The sequence below is a fragment of the Bombus huntii genome, chromosome 2, assembly GCF_024542735.1.
Source record: "Bombus huntii isolate Logan2020A chromosome 2, iyBomHunt1.1, whole genome shotgun sequence".
NCBI lineage: Eukaryota > Metazoa > Arthropoda > Insecta > Hymenoptera > Apidae > Bombus > Bombus huntii.
In genome coordinates this window covers 14357498-14373683 of record NC_066239.1, presented here as the reverse complement: position 1 = coordinate 14373683, position 16186 = coordinate 14357498, and the positions used below count along the sequence as shown (strand labels likewise).

Below are 16186 nucleotides of genomic sequence, written 5' to 3'. Positions count from 1 at the left end.
ACTAAGTCGGCTATAAAATCTACATTTACTCGGAGACGTTTATATTGTTCGATATCGTGCAAACACCTAGCAACCAAATAACCTAACCTCACCAGGAATTAATATCAACCGTCTCGTTCCGGTTGACGTTAATATGGATCGAAGAAGCCGAGTAACAAGTTGTAGAAATTTCGTCTTCGACGTTCCCTCCAGACGCCGTAGAGTCGACGCGTGTGACGTCGATCTCAGCTGTACACTCAATCGCGAACAACATATTGCGCCTGATACGCTATTCCGGCTTAAATAATACAGGACAAGGCTGTAATTCGCGGGGGACCGTCAACGTCAACGTTCCCCCTCGCGAATCGGAATTACGAAGGGAGCACAAGGAATTTCAAGGGGTTACACCGATCGTTGATCGGTCTATCGCGAGCGAAACGAGGATGGAACACGAATTATGTGGACGAGATGGAGAGGTGGGACGACAAGGGGTGATTTTAAATGATCCACGGACGAACGTTCGCATTTCTGACATGGATAATGCAATGGGAATGCTCGGGATGCGCAGCTGCAGAAAATTAAAAACGCAAGTGGAAATCGATGGCGCGAATTATTCGATCTTTCCCTCTGGCAGGGGGATTTTGTATTAATTTACTTGTAAATGGGACGAGGACTGAATTATTGTTGATAAATTGCGAGTAGTTTATAATGCCTGGTGTGTGCAAACTATGGGGTTATTAACGTGGAGAAAGGAATAAATTTTAGTATTTTTTTGGTTCGGTATTTCGTGGAGAAAAATTGGAAGGATAAAAATCTCGATATATTGTTTTAGTAGCTTAATCTACAATTAGATCGTAACATAAATTCATAGTGTTTTTATTATACCATCGAGCGAAGAAAAGGGGACGAATATATGTTACAACCTACTGTATATCAGAAGAGATACAGAGTCCTATAGAATACAAATCCACTCATCAGCGTAACATACCAGCTCTGTTAAAATTCTCTCTCTCTATATATCTGTACAAATATACGTATCTATATACATGTCTGTATAAAATTCCTAGTTGCAGCATCAACGAGTCTTCCACGTGAAAACGAAGCTATCCTAACGATCACGAGCAGTGAACAAAAGCCTTGCCAAATATCTAATGCCGATATCTATACCGTTCCTCCGTTTATCAGCGTTTTTATCGCGTCAGCCTGTTGGAAGTTGGCGACTCGCGATTCCACCGCCACGCTCGATCGATCACATCCGCATTCCGGATGCATCAGCGACGCGCGTATCGAACTCCGCGTTCTCCGGGTTGAAAGTTGGCCGATGGCGAATACGAACCGACAGCCAGAGAGATTGATAAAGTCCGCTGAAGCAGAGAGGGTTACAGGGGGTACGAAGTTGGTAACGAATTTGTAGACAATATTTGAGGCGGGACGAGCCACGTGCAACCTGATATCCATCTTTTATGACACCGTTCAGATTCAATTTGCTTCTCAATATCAACGAAAGCTGAGCTGCTTCGACTCCAGCCCGGACACGATCGTGTCTCTGTCCTCTTCTATCGAACGCCATGTTACTAGACGCTCGTCTCTGCTCGAACTCAGGCGACTCTGGTTTATAGGGTACTCGAGTCGTTGTGCCGTTGTTGCAATATATTTCTGCAACTTAGAAATATTACATGACGACCGATGAACGAGGGACTCGGCCAACGTAATCTTTATCTGCTATCGATAAAGAAGGAGAACGCTATCAGAAACCGATCGCGTGTTCGATGCTCCTTGCCCTACGTACTTGCTTTCTATCGATGGGACGTGTGTGTAATTGACGAGGCGATGTATTCGCTCGGACAGCAGCGTTTTAACAGATGAAGATAAAGTTGCGTGGATAGGAAGAATTAATGTCGCGTGACTAATCGTTCGATCGTACGTTCGAGGTTTGAACGTAGATTTGGTGAGGATTGCGGCACGCGAGTGAAATATTTGGCAGATTCATTTTCCAATGATACACGTGCCATACATTTTCGTCACTTCGACAAAATCTAGCGAAATTTTACGCCAATGAACGTTGCATATCATTTCGTAAAAAATAGAATCGATCGGTTCTACGATTCTCAACCAGTCATGATTCACCGTTGTGATTAACTTCTCGAGAAATGTAGCAATATAGTAGATATGAATACGGAGCATTAGAACGAACCACGTGAGACGATTAAATTCACGTAAAGAAAATCTAACCTAGTTAGCTTATTGAATGTAATTGTATACCAATTATAGAATTATTAATGATTATACTCGAATTTTGACTTTGACGTAATCGAGGCGCAAATTATCATGGAGATTCGAATTGGTAACGAGACGTCTGACAGCAATACGTGTAAGCTTAATAACGATTTCATTCTTTTGTTGTCACTAGAGTTTTTCTAATGAGGCTTGAGCGACAGCTATGTTTCCCAATTGCATTTTGCTATTCATACGTCGAGCACGTGACGGTGAAAATGACAATTAGCGTTTCAGTTGAAATGTACAGTTCGCATGGAATTATATGCAGATTATTAACGTCCGCTTGTCCATTCTTTACCGTTGAATTCACGTTCCTCGTATCGTCGCACCATTTTCGGATCACTTTACGAAACTTTCGCAACTTCCGCCTATACAATACAAAATACGATATAGCAATTTCTTGCTTCTTTGAAGATAAGAGAAAATTTTTGCGTGTAAAGGGAACAAACATTTCTACGAATTCTTTTCCTACGTATATTTTCCTTATTTTCTTCGTTATTATTAAATAATCTTGGATTAAAAATCCAAGTCGCTCATAATTCGTGCAAATTTCAGTATCCGTTTCAAATTAATTTCTCTCATTTTCCCAAGTCATTGCCTCATAAAATGAAATCATACTCGCAATGCAGGTCGCGAACGAAGCGCGGCAAATATGAATCTCATTTACAATGCAGATTATGTACGTATTTCGATATAATATGAAAATACTTTATTCGAATGCAATTATTTATATTTCAATATGTTTCACCTGTTGCCGTACACAAGTAATTAAGCAACTAATTTCAGCTGTACCAATTAATAAAAATACTATAAAACATTGACCGCTCTTAAACGGTTTTAAATTTACTGGGAAACCGTAACCTGATAACCTGCCCCGTTAAAAATCTTCTTTCGGCAATGAACCATCTGCACTTGAATCTGATATTTTAGAACGCGTATCTTAGTACAATTGTGTAGTATTCGTCTTCAAACAACGTACGTTCTACGCGATATAATACGCAGAAAGTAGATCGAACAAACGCACGATGACTTGTGGTAAGAAGCGAATTAAAGTAAACCAGATGACGCTGCCTGTGGTGTGTTGCCTCCTTTTCTGATGCTCGACACGACGCGTTCCACGCTAAATTCTATAAGTTAAATTCAACGCTAACTCGGAACCCTCTTCCTGTATATGCCATCTTCTCAATTTTCGGTAACAATCGAATTGGCCCGGTTTCCGCTCCGAGGAACGAAACTTCGTAATTGTCCGTGTCGTTGAACGCCGGTTGTACATCGCGTGGCTGTTCCCAATCGAGCGAAGAACGCGGTGCGGCGCGGCGCGACGGCGACGGAACGACTGGCGAAATTGGAAAACGGTCGATCGCGGATAGAAGAGGCCTGTATTCACAAGTCGCGAGCGGATATCTAGCTGTATCGAGGCGCATTATCGAAGAGAGCAGCGCGGAATAATAAAACGGATCGGCGCGCTCGATAAGAAAGGATACGACGCGAATCGAACACCGGGGCTCCCGCTAATAATGCAGACATCGCGATCCTCCTCGAGCGTTTTCACCGTTAAAGCGCTTAAATAATCGTTTATTCCGAAGGGAATTCGTAGTCGCACCGATAGGAGCCGGCGATCTCGAGGATATTGCCTTGCGAACGTGTTATTGGAAACGGCACGAATAGCTACGCCGTGTGCGAGAGCGCGTTAGAGAGCGAGCTTTCGTTCCTCTCGTTCGTCTTCGATGTGTGAATCATTTTAAAATTAAATATTATAATAGTTATCGAACTCTACAACGTGGAATTTCATTGATTTAACTACTTCACGGTAGAAAGTTTTTCACGCAATGTATAGAGGAGTTGGAAGGATCATCGTTCAGGAGAAAGTTATTCCACTAGTTTAGTAGAAAACTTTATTGCTAGATATTATTAAATAAGATTTATTTATGACACATTATAGAATATTTTGTATGAAATTGAGGGTGAAAGATGTCATAGGTATCGAACGATAAAATCTTCGAAGTTTAATCGATCTTACAAATATACATTTTTCTTCGTTTTATATCGTCAAAAATTAATGGCACGTAGAAACCTTTTATTTCATTCGAATCATACGTTGGTTCGTAATATCATTTCGTATAATACCTCAAAAAATCCGAAAATTCCATGAAACCAAAGAGAAAACTGGATATCATTTCCAAAGGTAACGAAAAAAGGTAGGATCAGTCTGGAGAGCGAATCAGCCGATAATTAATGGCGAGGAACAATTTAGTTCTTTCGCGAAGTGAGACCGCGCGTTAGCTCGTCTTTTTTCCCAGTCGCGTACGACTCCATCTTTGCGACGGGGAAAAAATGGGTCTCGTTACCGGATATACGTGTAATTAATAGCGGCCGCGGATCGGACTAATCAAAAAACCGTGAACACGGGAGAGGAGCTCTTCAGCATGCGTAAAGCTGTCGAAAAAGAGGAGAAAATTAGACTGCTTTTATTAGTCCCGGCCTTCGCGTTCGACAAATACAGATGCAAATGTAAAAATGGCTCGAACTCAACCGGACCGGAAACCTGTTTCATTCATATTCATCCTGGCCGTTGGTCGCCGCTGTGATGCTGGTCGTAGAATTTCTTCCATCGCGACAGTCACATTCAATCAACATCGTACCTATTTCTACAGGCTGCTTCAGCGTATGAGTCACTAAATTATAGGGCTGATCTTTGGTCACGGTAACAAAGATAAAATAAATTTATATAATTCTATATCGTGGATCGTATTAGCAATATCATTGCTGAACGTGTTAAATTATTAAACAGCTGTGTTTTTAATATTAGAAGGCTGTTTCGCAACAAGAATTACTGAATGATACGAAAGAGGTTAGAATATTCGGCAACGTTGTTCGATGAACGATACCCCAGGCAAGACTTCCTTCCTTTTGATTCCCTTGAACCTGAGGTGGTTCTACAAACGTGTCTTCAACGCACAATAAATTTTGTAACGTTCGATTTAATAAACGCGATTTTATCGTATTTCGATTTTGATGCACCTTACCTTTCGGTATACCGATAAACGTATCATAAACCATAACCTAAGCAAAAATTTTCGTAGAAAAGTATTCGCCGAAAAGGAATGAACTACGTGTGTGTATTCGTGTCCGTACGATCTTCTAAAAGCACTGCGATATTTACTGCTGGATCAAGGTTGTTTGGTCACCTGTTTCTGAAACGCTCCATACACGAGCGCGTTTACGATCTACACGCTAGAGAGGTATATACAGTCGACTGGTATGGAAATAAACTGATGGCATGGAATTTTTTGCGTTCGCGTTGCGGAGGGTGGGAAGGAGGTGGAGAACGTGGAATCGACGTCCCTCGTCGAATGTTTGGCGAAATATTTTATGCGTTCTATGGGATCATCGCGTATTTACGCGTCGAGTCGCGAGAGCGCACCACCGTCGTGGAAAAAGCCACGGGGATTTCCGAATCGCTGGCTGTTTGCGCTTCGATTTGTACCTACCTGGCAGCGGTTAAACGTTAGGTTACTTTTTGACGTAGTTAGGGGATTCGATGGGATTTTAACTTCAATTTTTTCCAGCAGGGTTCAATGGAGTTCGATATGTTGCGTTTAAACGGGACCAGGGTAAAAGCGATTAAGGAATATTCGAGAAAGAGCCAAGATAATTTGACGGATCCTTTTTCGTCGGATAATTTTGTTTCATTATTTGATAAAATTTTTTGTTCCACGAAATATGATTAACCCTTGGAACTCCTTTGTCGTGTATCACTCGATATCGATTCTATTCACAAATCCTCCTTCGTCCAGTTACATTACACATTTTTAGATTCACCATTCGCGTTTATAAATCTTTCGACTTTTACAATTCCACAATTTTCATATAACTTGCGATTTTTGCACGAGATAGATTGAAAATTATTGTGGAAAAGTGGTGCGAGTAATAACAAAGCAAAATTTGCGTCGTAATATAATAGGTTCCATTGTAACCTGCAACTAGCGAGAAAAGCTATTTCCTCGTCACAGAATCTGGAACGGCTACCGAATTCTCGACTATTTCCTGTGAAACGAAAGGCGACGATCACACTGGCAACGTTATCGCACGAATAAGGATCGAATCAGACCGCGGAACGCAGCGATCCGTGTTTCAGTGGCGCGGCCCGCTAGCTCGGGGCCGAGCTAAAGGCGAGTTTCCGTAATTCCTGCTGATCCAATTACGCTAACGTAGGGAATATGTTGGCACGCTGGGCGCGGCTATAAGCGCTCGATTTCTAAACAAAGCACGAACGCCGAAACGCTAACCACTCTCCGCCGTCCATATTCTTTAACCGCATCCAGCCGACTAATTCAAACTCAAATAAAAGAGTTTCAAACAAGAGGAAAGGCAACTTCCTGCTAGCTACCTAGACGAACCTTAGGTAAATATCACGCCTGGTTTCTAACAGAATTCATTTTCATATGTTGAGAATTCTTCGTTTCATCGGTATCAAGATACACAACGAATAAAAAAATATGCAAGCAGAATTTTTAATAAGTAAGTTGGATGAACGATCGTGATGTTGCCCACTGTGGAATAAACGTCGATATTAAGCGAGCAATAGAACAATTCTGTAGAAGAAAAAGGACGCTTCGCTGTCTCGTATCAACAATAGCCGAAACCGAATGGTAAAACCGAGAGTAGAAAAAATGTTACAAAGGGATTTCCATGTAAAAGATATTAAAATACATGAACAAGAACATATGTAGAGTAGCAGTGGTGGTACCAATAACACCACTTTGTTCGTTCAATAGCAAACGCGATCAAATATTTCACCGATACATTCCATCGTCGTTGGTCGTATAAACGGACAATATTCAGCGAAAACTGTTTACATACGTGCGGAATCGATAGCCGCTTGTTGCGTCCTCGCGAGCCGCGTTTCTTCCATCCGGCGTAAACACGAGCCAAGGCACTCGAAATCCGGTTCTCGTTGGTTTCGCACAGAGCCGTGTGCAAAGGGCACGTAGCCAGTCGCCTTTGTGCAACGAAAGAGGCCAGAGCCTCTCGTCTCGCTTTTATTAGATCCTTGTAGTGACTACGTGTGCATGAATACGAAACTTCGGCCGACATAGGCGCGCGCGTGCCTTACCAAGCTACAACGATAAATCTTTATAAATTCCGCTCTTTCTTAATCCCCGCGAATTAAAGGGCATACGTCACCGCAAAGCAAATTACAAAAAGAAATCCCCGAAGTCCCTGTTAATCCCCTGTGATCTTTCTCCTCACCCCCTATTCATATTGTTCGTTTTGTCCCTGTTCTCATCAATACGCTCGTAAACGACCTGGATATTCTCCGTCTTTATCTGTTGCGCCCTTTTGAACACCACCAACGTTGAATATCTTCGTCCCCGTTCGTTTTCACGCCGGTTTACGTCCGTGAACGGGAAATCGACTACATACTCTGGCTGCAATCCAACATGCACCGACGATGAAATCGTGGATGGCGCGTCGAGTTGAATGGAGCGGGCATTGCACGATGTACACGCCATGAAGATCACCCTATAGTGGCTTGCCAGGCTGTCGATTAACCTTGCTATAGTTTGATACGGAACGGTAACGAGGCTAATTTGTTCGATGACGAAATGTGCGACTGGAACAACACAGGTGGCTGCATGTGAAAGGGGTCGGTTTTGGGCATCGCTACACTCGCGCCACGTGTTTGGCGAACGCGTGTACTATCCGGGACTTGAGTATGTCGAATGATTCGATTGCATCGAGGTGATGATTATTTTTAAATTTCTTGTTTCTGCTTTAGGCCTTATAATAAGTACAAGGATAAAACAAAGTAATTAGAATGTACAGTGTACTAATTTTCTCATGAAAAACATGACACAACGAGGTTTGGCGTAAACAATGCAAGTTGCGCTGCTGTAATTTTATGATCAGAAATGTGGAGACGAATTAAACCAGTCGCTCAACTAGATCTCAATCACCGGTGTCGGAATATCAATTAATTGTTGAATTTACCGTTCTGATTAGCCCCGATTAGTAAGTATCGCTCGGTAACTTCCCATTTACTGGACGTACATGCTCTCAACCGAGACAGCCGAGCGATACGCCGTAATTAGAACACGAGTCCAGCCGACTACAGCCGCCATATTTTACATTGTATTACGTCGAGTTGCCGTTACAACGCCACCGACGAATATAGTGGCGCTCTGACTATGCAATCTACGTCCCTGTATGGCGGAATGCCACCTAAATTTCCAACATATGATGCACTGCCACTGAGACAAGGAATAAAAAAATTTCTGTATTTAACTATGACATTTTTCTCATATCTTTCATTCGTGCTGTAAAAATGAGGTGTTTTTTTATATTGAAAACTCTTTCTGGTCAGCGTTAATCCCTTGATCAAATTAATTCTTATTTCACTGATCAGTAAGATCATCGCCGTAGATCATCGCAATTATCAAAAGGTTAAGTAAATATTCAAAGCTTGAAACATCAAATCAGATCTGTATTTACACTGTTTCGCTCTTCTAATTGCAATTTCCATAAAATTCGACTGTCTGCATAAAAACACAAAATTCATTATATTATTATTAAAAGGTTAAGTAAATATTCAAAGCTTGAAACATCAAATCAGATCTGTATTTACATTGTTTCGCTCTTCTAATTGCAATTTCCATAAAATTCGATTGTCTGCATACGAACAGAAAATTCGTTGTATTATACTTCCTAGAAATAAATTCTTCAAAGGCGAATGCACTGCAATAACTGGAGATGTGGCGATCTTAATCCATTCTCATAAACGATAAACGTACTAGCCATCCGCTCGAAATCGTTATTGTCACTCCATAGTTAGAAGAGTTATGGCTTTGTTGACGACGCCGATTGATCGACAGAACTCTTAACTTTAGGGTTAACGATGAAGCTCAAGTAACTTCGTTTATTATGCCATTTTACCTTAATTAGAAAGTAGCTCGTTGAATTTTATGCTTGTAAACGTAGATTGCATGTTCAGAGCATTGCGTTTGATGGTCGATAAGCAAATATGGGAGTGGATAAGAAATTAAACCATAAAAAAGACTGGCATATTTAGTGTCTTTTGATCCTTACTTTTAATTTGCATATTTTAATTGATAATTAAAAGTACACCAGGCTGAATTTTTATACCAGTACTAATTTTTAGTTTCCATAAGTCATACGTCATTTTTAATATTATACCGTAATTTATATTACTAATATGATTAATTGTAAGTCGTATATCACGTAGTATTTATTTTTATACTGTAATCCAATCACAAAAACGGCAGGTGTCGAATTCTGGAAAATATTCAGAAGTTCGTAAATTATTTTTAAAAATTGCCCGCTGACAAGTTTCACGAAACATTTATCAAATAAATACGAAATGTGTATTCAGTGTGTTAACATCGAACAAACATGATATAAATAGAGATATTACTGATTCTTTACAAAATTCAATTTGTCGGCAGCCTTTTTTTTTAAAGTGCTATGTAGCGCAATCTCCTGTTTCCAAAAGCTCCTCCTGTTTCACGTTGAAAAGTGTCAGTTACTGCTGCAGGCCTACTGTTTCACGTGCAATTGCGTTTATGAATATAAAATGTAATACACGATTTTTGTCCAACAGGTAAAAGTATAAAGATATAAACAAAGGTATGAAATGTAATTGTAGGCACCGTGACGTGCGATTAGCTTTGGCAGAGTTATTTCATATCCCCTTACACAATCGACGTGCGGACTAGCAAAAAGTGAACAACATTGTCAACAACAATTAAATTGGACTGCTCAAATGTGTTTCACGACAGCTGTGTTACGAAAGTAGTTAAAATACTAACTACAATGAAACAGTGAGCAATACTTGCAGTAGAATTTTTCCAGCAAAAAAAGAAAAAAAAATAAAAAAGAAAGAAAAAGAAAAGAACTGAATCGTTCCAATAAGTACAAAAATGATCTGTTCGTATAGAGTTGCATAATAGCATTTGATATCGATTCATGGCAAAAACGTTATATAAGTATGCCTCCCCTTCGCAAGAAAATTCCAAGTTGTATGGAATTTCTTTGAAGGAAGAAATATTTTTCCGCGCTGAAAGGAATATTTCTTCTATAGAAGTGTTTTTCAAATACAATAGTCGTACGTGCCAATATGCAGGACTATACATTATATAATTCCTCTTACGTATCGAATCTTTCAATCCTAACATCTCTTTGTTATCTTACTCTTCAATGTTCTTAGCTGAACCTAATTACATACGTATTTAACGCAAATTTTATCCATTCTATACGTTCGTCGATTAAATTCTTATTAAAATTCCTTTCAACCATTGTCGTTTTGATCGTGATTCCACTTACAAGACTTATATACAATTCAATATTCCTACAATATGATTACAATATCAATATCAATATCAATACTAACTCTAGGTAGTACAAAGTCTATCTTCATATCCACACACACACACGTAACTATATATATACATATATCAACCATAAGTACTTACATATATGGTACATTTCATATGCAAATCTACATACATCATTAGCTTCACTCTGCATACAACCAGAATCGCTAAACAGCACAGATACTTACGTCAAAGTCAACATAAATCATCGGTAGGACGATATTTATCCGAGCAAACCCATAACTAACACGTCTCAATCCGCTGTACGCACGCATAAACCTAACCAACTGTCGAAACACCTAACCTAACCTAAACCTAACCTAACGTAACGTAACCTAACCTAACCTAACCCCACCTATGCATCCCCTAAACCGCAATAAAAGAGTTCCGGAGCCAAACATCGAGACAGCGGTCCCCCTATCCAATAATACTAGTCGAAGAGGCGCAAGTTTTTCAGCCGGAAGGTGCGCCGGGTAATCGGTCTCGCTCGGCCGAGTAATAAATTTCGTGTCCGCGACGCCACGTGACCCCGATATTCCGACCCTCGAACGTTGCCCCATCGTTCATCCTATATTTTATCGCGCCGCTGAAAATATATTCAGGAAAATCCAGCGTAATCGTTCGACCCTTCCCCCACCTATCTCTCCAGCCTCGTAATTCCCATCGTTTGGGACGAGACCACGGCGGAAAACCGTGCTCGAGGATTCGATCGGGTTTCACACCGTGGCCCCGCGGATCAGCTTCCGGATTCACCTAGGATTTAGATCATTATCCTCTGATACGAGCGGGGAACACGTCGCTGCGAATCGACGAGGGTCCGCGGCACGGGTCAGGGCTCTGTTCTTTGATGCCCCACAAATCCGTGCGCGCGAGACGATTAATGCCGAGCGCTGCCACTGGACGGTAGAACGTGCGTCAGAATTGGAGAGCCACAGAGAGGTGTGCGTGTATGTAGTCAGTGTTTCCTGTGGTTCGAGTGCGTCCGCGAACGGACGAGACCGAGGGGATCTTCGGATTTAGTAATTACCGTGGGACAATGATTTTTGATTAGATCGGAGATAGATGGGCGATGTTAGGGGTGCGGTGAGAGACAAAGGTTTTAAGCCCTTGCCTTACGATCTTTTCGAGAGTTATTTCAACGGATGTTAGCTATTCATTGCTATGACATATTAGTCGCGAAGTACAGGAAAACAATGTTAAACTTAAAAACTTAAAAAACAAGCATCGATGTTTTAAATGGAAGTTACTCAGAGACCAACATTTTACGTCCTAATTGTAGATTTTCTATCAGTTCGTTTTAGATTAGTCTTCCTGTACTAACATGTATTTCATGTAGCATGTGCTTTAAAGGGAAATTGTTAACAAACGATATATTAAATTGAAGATCAAAATTCTCGTCTCGTTGAAAGTCTCTTCAATTTAGTCGTGTTTACTGTGACAAACCATATCATGAAATTCCACGAAATCGGGAACGGGAAATATATTTTCAATAGACCTTGTACTTTCCGTGTATTCAAACACAAACTAACAAAGGATTTACAAAAATAACCATCCTCAAACTAGAGAAGACCACTCATACACTTCACTGTCCACGAATACAAAGAACCGAAAGAGGAAAAAAAGCCTGGCAACTCCATCATCAAAGGTAAACTCCAGCTCAAACACCGCAATCTCTTCGCAAACACGTTCCCCGGGAAACTTCATCGCTGCACCACGGTGGTCGCGGAAAAGGGCAGAAATTCTCGATGAAACAGCCGTATTCTGTTCGTTTCCTCGCGTCGACGAAACATGTTTGACGGATGGACGGACGCGCACAAGTCGTACTACGTTAAAATTACATCAATTGGTCAGCCGTAAATCGCTAGACGCACCGCCCGCTCCTTAATTGCAGCTTTTAATAAATTCACGTGACATTAGCGTGAAAGTTACCGCTGTGAAATGCTAGCGGTTGGTAAAACGCTAGGAGGAACGCGTTATTGCCTCGTGATCGCGCCGCGGGATCCTTTTGCCGCGGATTGAGTCGTAACGGGCGGAGAGAACGAAATGAAGGCGACACGTGTCGCGCATTGCGCTGATGCGCGCTGAAAAATGATTTCGCGGTCACCGCAGGGTGTCACCGTCGACGAACGTGCGATTAGACGTGCAATAAAATAGTCGGGGTCCGAAAGAAGTGAATTCTCCCTTTTGGTGCGTCGTGGCTATGATTATCGTGGGGCCTAATGATTTTCGAAGATTACCGTGTACGACAGGCTGCACGTGTTGCGAGGTTATTTATAGACGTATTTACTATGCTTTCGCTACGAGTCATAAAATAGGGGTGTTTTTAGCTAAGGTTTCAGTTAGATTATTTTCACCGAATTTGTTACACAGGTAAAAATAGATTCAAAGTTTTCTATTGTTATCGTTGTTCTATACATCTCTGTAAATATTCTTTTCCTTTCACTTCATTCATTTTCCCCCACCATATTCCACCCTCTTCCATTCCAAATTTGACACCACATACGACGATCACCCACCTAAACAAACATAAACAGCACTTTCCTTTCACAAACGTTAAAGAATCGAAACGTTCAACGTGTCTTCTAGGCCACGGTTTACATATCAGGGAAAAAGTATGTCTCCCTTTCGGCGGCTAATCGCGTTGCCATGAAAGTGCTGATCAGCACAGCGGGGTGATCAAAGAGCCGGTCGGATCAGCATGAACGATGACTCTCGCGAGCCCCCTCGCATTTGTCCTGTCTCCTCCGCCCTCTATTGTACATCGTCAAAAAATATCAAGCTCCTCTTCCACCCTGGCTCTCGCAGGATACTTCCTCAAGGGATGACATTCAGACCGTGTTGCCTTGACTCGTCCCGAGCCATCTTTCCGACATTTTGATGAGGTGGGATTTGGCCGGGAGCCAGTGCAAATGCCATTCTGTCTCACTCACCCTTGTCTCCGACCCTCTCGCCCCCTTCCATCTCCTTTTTCTTCGTCCTCCCTTCTTTTCGTTCTCCCTTTCGTATCCACGACGAGAGCCCCCCTCCCCCGCTCTGCACACCCGCCACTCAGATTCTCGTTATCGCTAAGCTGCAGTTTGTTCTGATTCGTATGCTACAAAATAGAATCTAGCGAGTAAGATGGATCGTCTCTACAGCGATTTTACCGATAGACTAGAGGGCCACGTGGGTGGATTAGGTGTAAATTAGATTTTGGTAGACAGGATATGGTAATTTGGTGTATAAAATACACTTCTTTGTATAAATATTGATACATCATATCGACGGATTAGCGTGATTTCGATTTGGATTTCGATAGGTGCTAATCCGATTCCCTATGAAATAGAGTTCAGCAGGAAGATGGATTTACTAGTGGACCACGTAGATATTAGGCATAGCTTAGGTTCGGGTAAATTGGATACATAAATTGTACTTCTTTGTCTAACTAACCTAACCCCATTCTGGCCCTCTTCAAACGAATATAAATGCAAAAGCTATATAAATACCATACGTATATCCACACTAAAATTGACTATGTAAGAAACATTATTGCTAACGACCCAATAAAACAAAAACAACTAAAAATTAATCATATATCATGCCAGAGCTTTCATCCATCTATCTTTATCCGCTTGCACTGACTCTTGTTTGTGCCGGAAATTCGAGAGATCACGCGATATAAAACGAGAGAAGGAAGCGAAATGAAACGAAACGAAACGGGCATTATCATCGATAGAGGGAAACGTAACGTCGTCTCGTCGCTGTGTAGCTGTGAATTCGTTCAAGAAGATCCGCGCGTCTCCTCTTGCGCTCCGCTTTATTCGCCAACTACACGACCTGCTAGGATTCTTTTGAGAAACGGACGATCATGTTTCGTACAATAAATGTTCTCCGTTTTCACAGGCTAGTCCTGCTCTGTGTGTTGAAGAAACCTCGCCGGAAGCTGTAGGCATCGTATTATAGACGCGCGATCATCTACCACCCTCTATCCCCACCCGTTAAAAGGAGGAGAATCTTCACGGGAGATATGAATGAATGGTAGCGACGTAATAAGAGATGAATTTTTCAGTACTTTCTCCGTCCCTGGCGTCTGTCTGCAATTCCTCGGGCGCGTTTCGCTGGAAACTGGAAGGATGTTCCAGTGTTCGTAAATCGATCCTGCGAATAGAGCCTTAACCGTCTACTTAGCGAATCATTTTAGTGACTAGTGAGATGGTTTTTCTTGACAGGTGATAGAATCGGTGGAATAGGATACAAAATACTTTGGAAACGTAAGGTAACTTACGGTGCTTAAATGGAATGTTTTTTTTTTTAATACAAGAGGATGAATGGTTCGTAGCAGAAGAATGTATTTTTGTGAAATTATTTTATACGATATATTCAAGGTATTTCTGGGTTAAACTTTGTCTCGGGTATTCTAAATTTTCGATTCAATATTCTTGTTTCGGTAATAAAGAACAATAAGATTCATAATTTTCCAAATAATAGGAACTTGTATTAAAATCAAAATTCGGTTAAAATGAAGTTTGATTAAAGTGAAAAATAAAATTGTGTCATCTGTGTCATAATTTCTGCGATTATTCAATGTTACGAAACGCGAGTTAAAATAATATGGTAAAAGTGGAGCAGCAAACAGCAAGACAAAGAATTAACGTCGCTCAATGCCTTCACAAGTTGCGAGTTACATTCATTTTTGTTTATGGCGACGCGCAGATTTCGATACTGTTCCACGAACTCTGTTTTCCCAGAATTTGTTTCCTTTTGCTCGTGTGCAGCTATTTTATGTCGTAATATAGTGTTACAGTTCGACAGTGGTATAAACTCCGATGAAACACCGGCGGAAACCCTGGCCCGTCCGGAAACGAAAAGCAGCTATCGAGCTACCGAGAATTTTAGCGGGAAATCGGATTCCCGCTTTTGTTCGCTATACTTTTCGCTATTTCGCCGTTGCGTTTATTTAATTACGTGGTGGATAATGATCGTGAAAATGAATGAAAAATATGCAATTAACGCGAACTTGTGAATCAATTCAGACGAAGGCAAAAGAACACGGAATGAACGGAAGTGAGATATTTATTTAAGTTGCACTCCGAACTTTTGCAACTTTTTTGTACGGTAGATCTTACTTACTTAATTTTTTTCTTCTTTATTTTTTCTAGTTTTTTAAGATAGTTATGAGAATTATTGTTGTATTAATTACGAGCTATTAATGAGAATTTTAAAGCAGTAGGATTTCAGATAGATACATACGTTCAAACCACGTGACATCATAAACGGATAACATTCGATCATTGTATTAATAAAAGTTAATTAACGCTATTCTACTATATTATAATCTTTGCACAATGATAATTACGATAAATATTATATCGCATGTATGTGGACAAATATCAATTGTTATTTCAACAATAATAAACGATAATAAACAATGGTAAACACAACACGTCATCGTAAACAATATACGTTGCTCGTGCTGTTAATAACTTCACTTGGCTGTGAAATTTATACAAATTGTTCAATGTATAATTTATTCCTTTCTTTATAAAAAGAGATTCTAG

General features: G+C 40.8%; 1 protein-coding gene across 5 annotated transcripts in view; it reads right to left on the bottom strand.

Annotated features, from left to right (window-relative positions):
* LOC126873807 (teneurin-a) overlaps positions 1 to 16186 on the bottom strand; it is a 703125-nt gene that overhangs the window by 284655 nt on the left and 402284 nt on the right. The window lies entirely within an intron of this gene.